Genomic DNA, 16,997 nt, shown 5'->3' with positions numbered 1-16,997 from the left:
CGACGCAGGGGTGGTCATGCGAGAGAGATCAAAGTAACACTTTAGTCCTATATCTCACGAAAATTATGGAACTCGCATCAATCTTTTAGACCAGCAAGGAAGAGAAATGGCTCTTTTTATGGAATACAGCGTTCTCAGACAAACTCGCCACTATGTCCTTGGATTTGACTGAAGGCGAGGCTAATTTAAGCCTTAATAAGACCGTCCAACAGGGAAGCAGGATAACAATAAGACGTTGCACGTGGCAAATTTCCCTTCATTGGAATGAGCACTTGAATTACAAACGACCAACAGTATAAAAATAGCACCTTCAGTCTCGGGAATATGGAAATCTGAAGTGGAGAAACCAAGAAAAAAAAATAGTCTCACTGCATATGTAATATAGTCCGGTTAAATCAACCCGAGGATGGGTGTAGCTGCGCAAGCTGCAGCGTTCGAAGCAGCTCGGAGAAGCGAGCGGTTCGAATTTACTCATCTCTGTTGTTCTAGTGAAGCTTGCAGGGGACATTTCTCTATTATAGGTACGGATGCACATAAAATTGTCGAACTGCCTCTCTACTTTTTCTGCAGTCACCACAAAGTAGTCTGAAGTTATACTAATCTCCAAGCTTGCGTACGCTCTTATTGTATTCTCTTGGAATTTTTGAATTTATCGTCAATCCTCTTTCAAATTTTTGTCGTTCGAAAAATTAGAGATGTGAATTAGAGACGTTTTCTCATGTAAGAACCTTTAACCTCAACAATTACGACTCACTCTAGCATTAGAGCACCTGTTTGGATAATCGATAGTTTGGAATATTTGAATGTTTGACACTTCACTTCCTTTTGGTTTTCTTCGTTTATAGTCTCCACCGAACCCGTTCGTCTGAGCAAACGCTACTGGGGCAAGGTGGACGGAAGAGGAAGTGTGTATCAGACAAAAGATTCCGAGATCTTCGTGTGCGCTTGTTTGATGGAACACATTCGCCGGAACCAGGTATACATGGCGGACTCTGAAGAAGGTTAAAGACTGTGTCAGCTAGAACTGGATCGAGGTCCACAGGTCATTCCTTTTTTTGAAAGTAGAAATTCCAAATTCTCTAAGCTGTCAATTAAACTGGAAGTTAGGGTGAGCTCATGACTCACAGTATTCCATTTACGGATGAAGGAATAAAATGATTTTACTACTCGGTATACAAACGCTCAAGGATGATGTGAATGTTCAGCAAAGTTCATCCATGAGATAAAGAAAAAAGTGCATCAACACAAAACCTTGAAACTTATGGAGGGTAGATTCAAGCAAAATGTTCCGTGGAGTTTTTTTTAAACTAGATTTTGCAAACTTTTATTGCAGTTTTTAATTTTCAAATCAATTTCCCTACAATATAGAGAAGGGGGCTTTATAATTCTATTCATAAAATACTACACAAAAAAAGTGGTAGAAATAATGTAAATAAAAAGAATGGAAGAAGTAGGTCCAGGATGCTTTCCGTATATCGTATTCCTATGACTATGACTGGAGCAAGCTCTAATCACCCATAAAAAAGCAGAAAAAAGTGGGACGGAAGTCCAATCCCCGTAATCTAAGATCTTGGAGGCGTTCTATGAGCAAAACAAACGACCAAAATAATGAGAAAGGGCCTTGCTAAGTCTATGTAATCCTTCTAACGCACTATTCGAAAAATGATGAAAAATCACAAAAAAAAAACAAACAAAAGGAAGCTAGCTATGTGGAGTTTTGGCATACTGTAGATCGAGCTGAGTGCACTGTAGAGCCATCACTGAGGACGCGTCGCGTCAACACATCACAACACGTTTTGCGCCAACTGTATATTCGACGCCAGTCATATTTGGTCAGCACTACCCGAGCGCAACCACGGCATACACGTCCTCTGTTCGACGTAGCTTCTGCGTGAATTTACGCAAACATAAACACAAGCGCCTGTAATCATTTTCAATTTCGATTGCTGTACTACTAAGTTGGTAAATAAGTTGTCTAACGTCTTGTTCAAGTACGACTTAAAGGCATCACCCCACGAATCTGAGGTGGTACGGATTTCAGGTGGAGTATTCGTATAACGCAAAGTAGATCATGGAGAGGGGGTGATTCCGTCCAATTCTTCCTAACTGCCGTAAAAAAAAAATGGCCCAGAAGATGCGGCGCATGTACAAGGCTGGCGCGCTCCAATCAAACCTCCTGTAAAAGTAGCGCGCCGGAACGAAAGAGCAAAATGCTTCATATGAGAAGAAGTTTGTCAGCGCCAAGCTTGGATATTGTGCTTTAACATGCGCATCCGTTTTATGGCACCTAAAAAATGGACAAAATTTGAATAAAAAAGCAGTAACCAAAAGTTGAAAGAACTTAACATCTCCAGCACGTGGTTCTCTGTCACTATAATGAGGCTGTAATATAAATATAAGGCAGTTAATAAATGGTTATCATGCTGACGACGATCTCCGACGATTCCGTCGGACATTTTTGTTGCTTCGTGGGACAATGCCCGGTGATAGTGGGGGACGGCATTATAAAAAAATACTTTATGAAGAGCTATCAATCATATCTTTATAGGTATAATAGTTTGTTTTTCGGGACATCGTCTATCGATGCAGTCGGACAGTCGGCGCGCAAAAACATTAGTCTCTCTGGTCCACCGCTTGGACGTCAATGCGTTAGTGAACCTTTCTACAATGACTTTGCAAAGGTTTATTGCTGAACCACTCGCCATTGTAAGAGAGAATGACGAGTCGGAAGTGTTAAATTTTTACGACATGTAATTCCGCCATTTTGTCTACTTTTTCAAAGCGCTATAAAACGGCAGCACATTTGGCGACTAAATTTAAGCTTTACAATGATTTATTACTTTCTATATCAAGTCTTTTGCTTTGATGTTGATAACCTTTGAAAAAAGCGTGATAATATCGTCTAAAAATCCATTATTATATATGCAATGTTGCGAACCAGCGAGGGAAAGCGGACAAGAGACAGAACGACAGATCCCGCAGGCAACGACGGAAAAGCAAAGAACGTGGATGGTTGAGAAAAGAAGGATTCGCAAGAAAAAGTAGAACAGTTCGAAGGGCTTCTTCAAACCTTTTTGAATTGCGGTACCGAAAGTAAGCTGATCAAAAGAAAATTTTCTCAAAAGGAAGAAAACGTAGTGCATTTCTTTTGATTAACATATATCCTGTCTCTCTCTCTCTCTCTCTCTCTCTCTCTCTCTCTCTAAATGCATTCAACCACTTGTGGAGGAAGAAAAGAAAGAGTGGGTGTCAAGCGGAGGAAGTGTGTGTTGCGACAGACGCGTCGCGCTCAATCGGCTGAACTCATTCGGCGCCAATTATTTATGATGCGACAGTACAGTGCCACCACATCTGCGTACAAAAGGATTCGTTGGCCAAGAGAAAAAGCGCACTTTTCAATACAATAACATCTGACTGCATGTGTTCTTTGCATTTTTTGTTCCGCACATATTTGAACAACCTTCTCGTATACTACCCCATTCGAACTGAACTGAAGAGTCATTTCAGACGTTGTTTATGTTTACGATATAGAGAAATAGAGGGGATATGACAGGTGTTATCAATGAGTTCTTGAGTAGATTATGACACTGTGCTTAAAAGTTGCAGCAGAAATCACGGAGTGTAAACTGCAGATGCATCCGCGATGTGAAGGAATGCAGAACGGAGCAAGCAGTCATACATACAAAGTCAATGATGGTTCGTTCGCAAGCGAAGGACGTTACATGAGGCTTTCTCACTCAGCTCACTGCACCGTGACGAGAGCTCCGTAGAGGAGGAGCCGTATGGGTTTTCAGCATACTGCGACAGGAAAAAAATCTCAAAAGACATCGATCTCATTGCAATACCGGGTAGTAGACAGCGCCATGAACGATTCTAACGCCGCCGTAATGAAATGCTCGTTTTCAAAAGTGTCTCTTCCAATCAATAGCTTCACGCCATGCTGATGCAAAAAGTATGGAAGCGAGGCTTTGCTGCCTTTTATTGATGTAATTGTGCTATGATAAGCCCTTATTATACTAAAGGATAAAAGATAAAGTGTCTGGCTTTAATTCCGCTTGGAAAGCGCCATTTCGTTCGCTTCAACTGCGAATCATTCGAGGTTAACGAACGCATGTGTAACCTATACAATAACTGGGCTAGCCGATGTGTCAAGTTAGTGTTTTTATCTTCCCTGACAAGTCTACCAGCAATTTTTCTACCACGAAGGGATGAAGGGCTTGGTTGGCTCTGGGGCGGTTTCGAACCACAGACCGATCGTACAGACTGCGGAACCGCTTGGAGGCTGCGCAACATCCGTCTACCTCATTACGTTAAGTTCTTAAGTGTAAAACTTCAGAGGATACTCAAGCCAGCACCATCTCGCAACAGGGCTGCATTTGCTTCTTTTTTTGCATTGTTTGATGGTCTTTCTCCAACACCGCCGTTGAAAAACGTTTATTCAAGGCAAGGGAGAAAAGAGGGCCTGAAAGGCCATCATATCGTTATATGCCTTTCTAAACGCTACAACTGGAATACGTAATATCAATAGGAAGGGCAACATTCTTTTTTGTTCATATAGGGATACGTGACTAACAATGAGGACACAAAGATAGAATGCATTGGAATGAGCGATTGACTGTAGCTTGTACAGCCAATCGCTCATTCCAATGCGGCAATTGTACAGCAGAGATGCTGATGACATTGCATGTTCCACAAGAAAGCTCTTTCTGCTATTCCAGTTTCGCGATATAGCTCTCACAAGCTTATTTGCAGTTTTTGTGAAGGAGTCGCAAGCCCAAAATTTGGGTGTTCTACGATAAACTACTGGAACGATTCGTACTTACGGGATTTCGAACAAGTCTTCCCCTACAATAGCTGCCGGTAAACAAGCGGTACAAGAGATTCAGGATGGAGATTTTGATCTTTAAACCCTGGCGCTCTGGATTTCTCTTAACCAAGCGTACAGAAGAACGACGTAGTAAGTGGCAAGCAATTATCAACTGAGAGATGCTGTTCATGTTTCAAAGTGTCACGCTTCACACATGTGATCTTAGGTTCCGAAGAGACTGAAAGCTTTTTTTTTGAGTGGATTTTGGTGTTGATGGTGTTTAGTACTGCGAAATGACTTTAGAAAGGAGGATCAAAACAAAAAAAAATAAAGAAATGAGTGCAGATATCATCTGCTTTAGAACGACAGCGGAATACCAAACGTTTCAGGTGATTTAGGAAGAAATGAACCTACAAAAGGATCTACGTCATCTCCACAGATAGAAGGTGAATCAAAACAGCACGGCAAATGAAATTTGTACAATTTTGTCGCAACCATGCAGATAGGTCACTAGATGAAGAGCCTAAGACCACTAGAAGAGACAGCTATGTTTTAAAAAGTTGTAGAAAAGAGCACTAAACAGGATATTTCATTTAGACAACACAAAACTAGTCTTCTGCCTGTGACTTCCTTGCAAAGGCGGATTCAACAACAGAAGATATATTTATTAAGTATACTGAAGAGTCTCCCAGTACAGTTATGACGTTCATGGGAGATTGTTGGAATTATGCAACACACGTTTTCCCAACAAGTGGTCAATCGTCCAGCATTTTCAACATTTTTGCATAACGAAGGCAAAGGAATATACGGAACAATCAGCAAGAACTCGAAGAGACAAGCACTGGTTCGTTGAAGAGCGTTGAAGGGTAAGTCACAGGCCAGCGACTGCTTTTTTTCAAGTACCTCAGTGAAGTGAGGTTGCAAAATGGAGAGAACTTGTCTCTGGTTTTGTTGTGTTCAAAAATGATCGGGAAGATATATTTCAAACGAATGATTTTTTCTGGGATGCAATAGTGAGGGATGTCGAGCTATATCCCAATCCGCCCGTTCGCATTAGTGCGAGACATTTCCTCCAACAATATCTGGATTTCGTGACAATAAACGCTTGATATATGGATGTTGTTTGCAACCAAACCACAATATACCAAATGAAAAAGTTGGCATTCCATGAATGCAAGGATTGTAACGCTAGGCTTCCTGTAGACCTCTATTTCCACTCTTATCATGCATCCCAATACTTCCAAGAGTCTGTTATTCTTTGAACACACCTACCAATAATGAAGAAACCTTCTTGACAATGCTTTGAGTCTGTTTTTTTTGTCGGAAAAAACAGGAACAAAATTGGTGGGCAAATTGTGAAGGAAACGACGCAGTCACTTTAAGGATTTCTGCGCAAAAATTCAAAAGTTCTCCGTAACCCTCCAACGCATCCCTCACCAGACCGTCCCTTTACCCACCCCACTAACAACCACATCTTTGTTAATTGGAATAAGTTCATGCATAGAAGATATTCGATAAGCTGTTTAGTTGTTCTGACCAAAAAGTGTTCGAAACGCCTTCACTGGCCTTCATCGAATCCCATGATTCAGGGTAGTGATGGACCGTAGAGGAAAAGCGGAAATTTTGGCTGTTCATCCAAGAGAAGAAGAAAAAACAATTGAACCAAAGGTCATTTTTGTGAAAATCCAAACATAACGCTTCCTTTCGTACAGTAATCAGCCATGGACGGCTACAGTCGGCGTAAAACGTGTAGTAACGTGACGACGCGATGCATCTTGAGAATGCGTGTAGAGTTCACTCTACAGTATGCGAAAAACTCCCCTGACTTTTTGTCTTTTACAATTTTCCATCACTTTTTCCGCGTAATAGTGCATGAAAAGGTGTACGTAAACTTACCAATCTCGTTTTTCATTACTTTTGACGTTTGCTTTGCTCTTACGACACCTACAAGATCTTACATTGCCTGGATTTATTTCTGACTCCTTTTTTTCTGTGGTCTAGATATCTGGAGGTGACCTAAGAGCGCAACAAGCGATAACACAAATGAAAAGGACTTAGCTATGACTACGCTGTCCTATTCATGTACTGTTTTACGGAAAAATAATGAAAAAGCACAAAAGTAGAAGAGAGGAAGTACGTGGAGTTTCTCGCACATTGTAGAAGAGCCCAGTGCATGTCAACAATGAAGAGGCGTCGCGTCAACCCGCTACAACACGTTTTACGCCGACTATGTGTGGTAGAACTTCTAATCGTATATCTTTCGGCTTCCGTGAAAAGTTTTAGAAAGGTAGCAGGAAAGAGTTTGAGAACTTCTAAATGTATCACAGCGTCTCAAATGCAGATAAAACTCACCATGTGGAACTGTGATTTTTGACAGAAAAGTAATTACTTACGTGCTCAAAATAAGGAATAAATTCATTGTGTTTACGATTCGAATCAGAATGATCAAATGTGTCGCGAGAAGTTTTGAGTATACACAAAAGAGCGGCAAGAACTCTTTTTGCAGGGCGTAATGGATAAAAGAATAGGCAGAAATCTTCGTAGAAGCAGGGGACAGAGACAATGAATTTCCAAACAGGATTGACCGAACATAATTAATCGGCAGACAAAGAGGAATCAAATGCATGTCTTTTAATATGCAACTGGTATAGATTTAGATGTTTATATATTGAAGTAATTGAAACACATGGTAAAACACGTAGAATTGACTATGAAATAGGCTTTTTCCATTGCTAAATTTCCGAAATCGCCTAGGATTTTCTGAAGTATTTTCCTGAGGAGAAGAAGCAAAACCGTTCCCTTTTTTGTCCCATTCCCTCTGCTTCGGACGGCCACTGGTATGATTGTTTAGTTGCTGTAATGAGGAAACATTTTCTGCAATTAGTGAATTTACCCTCCAGAATGTGTATTTATGCAGATTAAGGCACGTGTTGCCTCTTTGCACAGTTAACAACCTAATTCTAACCTAATTCTAGAGAAAAAGGACTAAGCATTAAGAGTCCCCAAACAAATTCCCAGCATTGAATAATGTTTTAGCAGAATCAGGGTAGAATAGAGTTGAATCCAATATGTCGAGTTTTCGATTATGAAGTCCACATCCACAAATATTCTATGCATGAGCCGCGAATGTGGATGTCAGCTCAGTTCCTCGGGATGAAAACGGATGGGGAGTTTATTCTTCAACTCTTCAACTCTTCAGCGCCAGTGACACATTGTGACTTGAGAATAAGAGAAAAGAAAACAAGATGACGATAAAAAATAGAAGGAGAAAATGTGAATAAGGTGGATTACAAACTAAAAATGCAAATGTGAAATAAAAAGACCCTATCGATGCCTACGAAAAATGAAGAATGGAAAAAATTCGAAGGGAGAAAGCTCTGATGCATACCAAATTCATATGAGCAGAGCAAAATATGTCAATGTTACGAATTCGATAATGCCAGGTGTGAAGGGCAGCTTCCGCACTCAGCATCCAATTTACCGGCTCAAAAAGTCGCTTTTTGCGTCTATGAAATGGGATGAATAGAGGAGAAGAAGCGCGAAAAGGCGACTCTGATCGAGCAGGGGGAAAAATCGCAATGAATATGAGTTTGGCACAGCTAGGGCAATATCTGCATGTCGCAATAGAAAACCAATACAAGCGCCATTGTCATGACGAGGAACAGGCACTCGATTACGACCGGAAGCAGATGCAACAAGAGAGTAGTTGAAACATGCTGCAGATGCTACAACAAACAACTACAACGGCTCTGTTCACATGAACTTACACAGTGGGATCAAAATGATTTGACTTGAATCCTCACCAACACCAATCAAACTGCGGAGCTGAATGGGGATTTCACTGCGCCACTTTATGTGCAGCCGCTTACCCGGCTCTAATCGTTTTTATCCGATTGTAAGCAGTTATTTGTACATTGGAGGAAAAACCTGCCTTTCGTTCTTGTAAGCATCGAAATTTCGATTAACAATATGTGTATTACTTGAACGGTGCTCAAGATGATGATGAACACACGGAAAAAAAATTGCAAGTGGGAAATATGGTCAGGTCAAAACGACATGAAGTTCTATGCGGTTACGTAGGTGGGTGCGCTCGAAGCGGCACAGAGAAGCTGACTGTTGGGATCGAAGTTTGACCATCGCGAACTGAAGCGGTACTAGCAAAGGTCCCATTTCGTTGCTAACCGCTACGCTCCCCGCCCCGCTTTAAGCGCAGCCGTACGCAAGGGCACCGATCTTCATGTCGTTTTGACCTGACTGTGCATATCAGCACTGATAAAGAATAACAACTGGCAAAAACTCAGGAAAAATAATGCGAGAAAAAGAGATAAGAGCCTGGGTGTTCATGTAAGGACAGAGAAGGCGATAGCGAGACAAGGGAACATTCCATGACTTCAGAACTTTCAGAACTTTTCGAGCAGAAAGAATTGTAGAAATCTCCAACTTTCGCAGACATTTGAATTCAGTGATGTCAGAAGCATTACGCACGGGAGTAAACTACGGTGTTTTTTGTTAATAAAAAAAGTCGCGGCTCATTCACAGGGGAATTTGTGTTTGAACAATGGCGTATCGATAACGTGAGGAGTTGTCTACTTGTTGCATTGCACTTATACTGCTTAGAATCTCATAAACTTTTGCAAAGTGGAGTTCTCTCGCACGATCTCCTTGAGATGTATGGATGTGTCTTTGATAGATCCTATCGCCGCTGAAATTTATATTCCGATGGGGATTGTTTTCATCGAGTCTTAGATGCGCATAAATAGTTGTCAACCACGGAATCATTTTCCATTCCGAAAATTAAGCCACTATTAGAATTGTGTGAAGCATGGTTCGTACTGTAACCTTTGAAAAGTCACGAACATTTTCCATAAAAATGTTAGGAACGGATTTAGAAACTGAAGAGTATAAGCAGAAACAAAAGAAATGAATTGAAGGAAAGAAGATCAAGGAGCCAAGAAAGGAAAAAGGCGCGAATAATATGTAATGAAATACATATTATGTAAATGTGCGATTTATGGAAAAAGGTATTTAAGCGCGTCTTTTTACCACACAAGAATATTTTGCTAAGAGCGTTTAGCGAACAATTAAGCGATTAACTAACAATGACCAGCAATATGAAACGAGCAGCTTATTTCTGTTAAAACGACAGCAGGATGGCAGTGGATGCTGCAGCATTCACGCCACAAATCGCGTCGCTCTCCACCAATCGCATGAATTACTCATGGTGACGCAGTTTCCTGCGTCTGCATCAGAATGTGTTTTTTTTTTCTCAAAAGATCGGCAATGAAGTATGGCAGATGTAGGTGAAACGAATATGGGATTTGATGTATGGTTGGAACTCACAGTGTCAGAACTCGTAATCCCATAGGTGCCGACGTCGCAGAAAACCGATGACGGCGATTTCATCTTCACTGGGTGCTGATTAAGGGTGACTTCCTTGCGACTTCGATGATGGGGATTCCCAGTGATCGTGATCGCATTCATTCCCAATATTTGAACCTATCATTGTTGATGAGTATGTAATTCAACTATAATTCTCGACAATTCGCTAATATTCCTACCCAGATGATTGGGTCTTGCTAATCTCCAACAGCGTTGTCCAACCCTGACTTACTGCTCTTTAACTTTTTTTTGAAAAAAATTCGCTGAAAAGTGAGAACCCATCTCGAGCGGAATAATTTAAGACTCGGCGGCGTTGCGAACTTTTCAGGACAATGAACATCCACATAAAAAGTAACCAGCTGGTGAGCATCGAAGTCCTCGAGTGCCTTCGTGGAGGGATCCTTCGATTTCCACTGTAGTACACCTTTACTATGGTATTTTACTTTACTATGGTTGACATTGAGTTGGATGAGTACCAGTGGACATTTTCTTTAAATTTTGTTTACAGTGCGAAAATCACAATGTAGGATGAGCAGCGAGGAGTATCGAATGACTTTCGCGGAGCAAAGCAACAACTGCACAGAAGAAGGAATTATGAGTGTGAGAATCATGAGGTGAGAATAAAAGTCCTTCCATCCGTTATAAGACCACAGGAAATTTTAATTTTAGAAAAAAAAGTTCCAGCACTTGCAGCAGTGAGGTAAAGTCGCAAACTAAAGTTCTGTTGTGTTTAAAATGTTGCGTGTTAAATGATCGTAGTGACCGTCCCTGGGGCTACTATAAAGACACATTTCTTATATTTTTGGTTTTTGGATTGAACATAATTTTTTTCAGACTTTTCAGTGGCACCCTCTAGCCTTCCTTAAGCCTGGTTGGTTTTCTTTTTCATTTACAAAATGAGAATAGTGTCACTGCCGGTCTCTTACACTCCCATATTGTTTTAACGCGAAATCCATTATTTTCTCTAGGAATGGCCTTCCTTACTCTTCAGCTCACGTACCTAACCGGTAGTAGGAAATATGTAATAGAAGATGTCCTTTTCTCATTCACTTCCGACTCAGCTTACCAGAATATGGCACCAAGATCCTTCAATGAACTCAGTCTCGAAGGTTTTCCGGCATGCGGATACAGTACTCCCGTATGCTCAGTACACAGCAGCGCCACTTCGCGTCCGGTGTGTCGTTTGAACTTATTAGTTCAGCTGCATTCTCGGAGAGCTATACGCTCAAGGCGTGTAGCTTTGACGAAGTTGGTGTAGTACTGGACGACTGGATTCATGCTCACCGAACGCATTGAATCAAGGCACAGACCTTTTTCGACACACCAATGAGTTAGACCCGACGTAGACCGTTCGTAACTCGAAATATTCGTAATTTCTTAGTCAACAGAACTTTATCCGGCGTTTCAGTGTATTCAAATTTACGTCCATAACTAAGCATGCACACTAACTCAACTTCACACATTTTCTTGTTTCACTTGCTACTCTTCGATCTGGTAGAGCAGGGCAAGTAGAGCAAGAGGTCGTATGTGTGAAAGTTGTTCGTAAGTAGAGGAGTGTCGGTAGTTTATAAGAGCGAAATGAAGGATGCAAGACTTCTGAAGAAGAAGAAGTATATTGCGAAGCACATCTTAGCTGAACATTTTATGGTCGTAAATTTTATATGCTAGAGCTGTGAAAAAAGGATAATATGATAATATTCGTGCATAAATTTTCAACATTTGGCATACATTTCTTCTGGAGAAGGATCGTATGTTGAATGTCGAAAATTTATCAATTATTAATCTCAGTTAACTTTTCTAACATATTCTCTTATGAGTCATATTTCGTGGAAATTTCTTCTGAAATTGGAACCACGGATGACTCTCATATTTCTCTGAATAAGAACATTACTATGTACTCTACTGTGAAATAAATAAAAAAATACTGTGAAAAGAATGAGCAGCACCTAGTACACAGTGTGCAGTAACTAACGCCGTCCAAAGAACCCATTTTAGGGTCCTGGGATTTATTTCGTGTGCTATTTCTATCGGTGTGCTGTTCCTGAATAATAATCGGGCATTCACATTCATATGGAAATTAAGAGATTAAAAAAATATGGGAATGAAAGAAAGTTGAAGTGGAATAAATAAATGAAGTATAGAGGACTGTACGCGGGGCGATATTTGCGAAGGTCTTTTTCGTCAGCGATTGGGGAAATCGAGATTCAGTGGAGATTGAAGTTACGTGCAGGTTAAGTTTGCAGAAACAGCTATCGAAAATCGAATGAAATGAGGCATAGCCTGATGAAATTAGAGATTGTCGACGCGATGAAGTGGAAGTGTTGAACAACGGAAAAACGTGGGGACATTCACTCGCAAGCGATGAGAAGTGTGAGGCCCTCTCTGGGGAATGAGCGCCACGCTCCATTTCAAACCTGATTACTGCCTTTTCGTCAAAAACAGAAGCTTAGTGGCCAGAAAGACCGAATGGTTCTGCGATGCATAATCGATTTTGGTCCCTCACAGCTGTGTGTATATGTGATTAATTTTGAATGAAGCTGAACACTCCCGTAAAAATTGATGCCGCTGATTCAACCGATCCCAAAAACGTGTATTTCGAAACTTTCAAAGAAGAAATCAGAAAGAATACAATTTTGAAGTCGCTGCAAGCGAGATGGTAATACAATAATAGTTTATGTTAATATTATAAAGCGAGACTGAAACTAATTGTCAGCACCAATTTTGACAAAACGGTCCACGCGATGGAAAATAAAACCAGTCCTCGGCTTAGTATGCACCCGGATAATTATTAGAGTGTGTCGGCGTATATTCATTACAGGTGAAATTTTTGCGAAGGCCATATGAAAGTAGATGAGACTATTTTTGCAGTGGTAAAGTATAAACATCATTTTGAAGAAAGATTTCCATCTCAGTCTTCAATTAATTAAACAATGTAAAGTGAATATGAAGATATTACGATGGCAGCTAATAAGGAATTTTAGGACATTGAACTTGTACCAAATCAATCTAATATTAAATTAGAAACCTCAATTCTATTTTTTAGTAGAAACGATCTAAAACATGTTCTTAACATTGATAATATTCTATTCGTCTTTGTTTTTATTTTACTGATTCGTGGAAAACATTGGGATATGGAGATTTCCTGAAGAGACTGCATTTATTCTTGCCTAGTACTTACAATCCTTAAGGGGAGCGAAATTCACGAAATTGACGCGGTACGGAAACCGCAGGGAACCGTAGAATTTGGGATGCAGATTGTGGAACCCAGCGCGGTTCCTCTTAACTTCAACTAGTCGCCATAAAAAACGGCGTGGGAACGGCGTCTGTTCCTACGAGGTATGCTAGAACGCATCCTCTTGTGCACTCTCCGGTCCCTTTAACAGCCCATTCGCTGCTTTTACTCGGATAGGCTGCTGAGGAGGCATGAATGATCTTTCACCGATCATTTGTAGACGCGGCAAGTGCACAAGGGTTGCGTTGCAAATCAACTCGTAAGAAAAAACACCTGCACCGTTTTTTTTACCACGCCAAGGGGAAGTTGAGCAAAACCCCGCTGGGTTCTGTAATCTACGACTCAAACTCTTTTTGGTGTTTCCATACTTCTTCAATTTCTTGATACGCTCACTTTAATTTTAGTTTTCTTTTGATTTTTATTCATTTAGTTTTTGTTTATTTATATAGTTATTTTCTCTTTCATACGACCAACCACGTGCGGTTTTACACGCAGTGGCATTATTAAAGGCAGCATAATATGAATCTGAGCTGGTGCGGATCTCATGTGGAGTATCCGTATACGGGGTCGTATACGGATACTCCACATGAGATCCGCACCAGCTCAGATTCGTATTATGCTGCCTTTAATACTCCCGTCTCCATCTATGGAGACGGGAGTAGTTCCGCTCATCCCTCCCTACATCACTGCAAACGGCCGCCTCCAGAATGCTGTTTTGTTCGCCATCTATTGCAACGCTCTACCCCTTGTGCCGCCTCCGCCCTGCGATTCTTCGAAAATCCCCGATAGGCAGTAAGGGACGCTTGGCGTGCAAGGGTGGCGCGCTGCAATAGAGGGCATCGTACAAAACAGCATTCAGGGGTCGGCTGCTTTCAGTCACTCAGGGAGAGATGAGCGGAACTACCCCGTCTCCATAATCTACGACTCTGTATACGGATACTCCACCTAAAATCCGTACTACCCTAGATTTGTGACATGCTGCTTTTAACTTTTCTCCCTTTTTAATGTGTGTTATCTTTTTTTCGTAGTAGTGTGGATGAATAAAAATATTCCTAGATGCATGCGACATATATATGTCGTCCATAAATTAAGAGTACGAGGTGATTAACCTTCTCTGGATAAAGGATTAGCGTGTTCGCAGTCTACTCTCGTCGCAGTGCATCCGTGAAACCGTGTAATGCTTGAGGATAACACGGGTTTGTTTGCACTCCACAACATTATTTAGTTCCATGATTCCGCAGTAGCCGTAACTTGTTCAGTTGATCTTGAATTCTGATAATTTAAACTGCTTAATTCAATACGACAAATTCAGCGTAGTTTTTTTTTCCTGAAAAATGGCTCCAGCTTTTTGTTTCCTTTATAACTATTTTTTAAAAAGTCTTTTTTGTCCTTTTAGTGAATGAGCAAACTGAGAGATTGGTGATTACGAAAAAGGCCAAATCAATGCTTTCAAAGGAGTGGAACTGAACGAACGAGATGAGGAGACGAAGAAGTTGATTTGAAATCCAAAGGTGAATTGGAGTTTGTGCAGAGCAAATGCCATGTGAAAATGGCCATTTTTTGTTGTTGCGTTAATTTTCCACATCAGAGAGCGCTGTCTGCAGCATGCGGGAGACTTCCTGGGCCTCTTTTCCTACGCTCTCTATAGTTTCTCACCATTTTTGGAGTAATAGTGCATGTATAGGATTAAATATTCTTCCTGAGATTCTTTTCCATTAGTTTCATCGTTTTTTTGCTCATAGGACCTCCTAAGATCTCAGTTCGTAGGAATTCATTTTCTGTCCCATCTTTTGTGTGATTGCGCATATTCAAGTTTTTTTTGTAATAGTAATCATGGTAAAACCCCAAAATCAGTCTTTCATCAAAGATTCTTTCTAAGAGAGTGGTAACTGCTTGAAGTCTAGCTTGAGAATTCAGGGAAATCTCTACGGGTGGTGGTTCGTGGTTCCGCAAGTCCATGAAGATGAAGAGGCTGATGGTGAAGAATACAGTGAGAGAACTGACAACAATTCATGCGTGGGTCCTTGCACAAGACGACTAAACCCTTCGGAACCCAAATTTAAAGAAGGCCATTGAATGAAGTTGGGACCAGTTCATACACGTAGCTGCAGAGCGCAAACACTAAACAACTATCCCAAAACGTTCGCAGAAGTTGCACTTTCAAATCTTACCGAATAAAAAAAGGATGGAACTGAACACAAATTGGGCTCTCATCAAGTTAAAGTTCCAAGGAACTTTCGCAATACGCGAAAACCACTTCTGCTGAACTATATCCACGAGCAGCCTCCACGAGCACTTCTCGCCTGCATAGTTCCTTGATGACATGTAATATCCCTACAAATTTGATTTGATTCAGGGAAATAAGGAAGACAGGGAGAACTTAGATACTGCTCCATTCATCGTGCAAATAGGGAAAAGCATTCGTCTTCGTGCAAGGTCATCCCATAAAAGCTGCGGCTTTTTTTCAATTGTGGTAGAAGAGTGTTATTCGTGACGGGGAAATTTTTAACTCATTGACGATAGTGTACTTTTTTGCGTGTATGGCACATGGGTGAGGCACGTTTCAGAACACCGTGCAGTCGCGGCTCAACGTTGAGCTGCGTTGTCCCACGGTTACCACTTTTTTTTCCTGTGTATAAATTTCTGCGCTTCATATTATTTGTTGGTAATCATGTTGTTATAAGACTTTTTTTACTCTCATTCATTCTGATTACACGCAGTTAATTGAGTTTTCGCAGCCAAAGATGGACGAATCTAAGTTAGACGATTTGGAGGATAGTTTTAGAAGACTACTCGATAAATCTGACTGAGAAACTACACAAAACGGTTCTATCTTCAATGATGCGTTAATGCTGCTTGCAGATAAGGAGTCTGATTCGAGAAGTAATGAGAGACTGTCGGTGTCAGATAGAGCGAATAGACGAATTGTTAAGCGACGCAGAAACTCATGATGACTGGGAACTTTCTCAACAATTTGGTCCGCATGATCAATCATGTAGCTGTCACAAACCGATCGATTTTTGCGAGCTGTATATGGACAAGGAAATGTTTTCAGTAATTGTCGAAGAAACGAGTAAGCAAGGAAAGAAGAATAAATTTGTTAAAAGTAAAAAATCCAGATAAAATAGGTAAATATCGCTGCAGTGGCTTGAAAATAATTCAGCCATGATGAACTGATATTTTTCTCAGAGACTCCGCAAGTAAGTCAATAAGAAGTTAGCACAAAAAAGAACCTGCAAACACGGAGCATTCGAAGAAAAAAATTGAATCGATACATTTAGGAGTGCAATTAAGTGCATGTTGATAAAGTTCGTAACATTTTTTAAAGAATTTTTCAGAGGAATAAGCAGAGAGGGGCTACTATCTCTCTCATCCATGCTATAGCTTGTATGTGCGCAGCTTTTCTAAAATATTCTGAAGTATCATTTACAAAACGCGCTGTTTCCTCAACGTAATAAAGATATAAAAATATACATTCCACGTAGAAGTTGTGGAAAACGAATAGAAACAATAAAACTCCCATGGCAGAATGTGCGTGTTGTTTGCGTTTGACAGCGGTATCGAATGACTGACGCGTTA

The sequence above is a fragment of the Necator americanus genome, chromosome IV, assembly GCF_031761385.1.
Source record: "Necator americanus strain Aroian chromosome IV, whole genome shotgun sequence".
NCBI lineage: Eukaryota > Metazoa > Nematoda > Chromadorea > Rhabditida > Ancylostomatidae > Necator > Necator americanus.
This window is presented reverse-complemented; position numbering follows the sequence as displayed.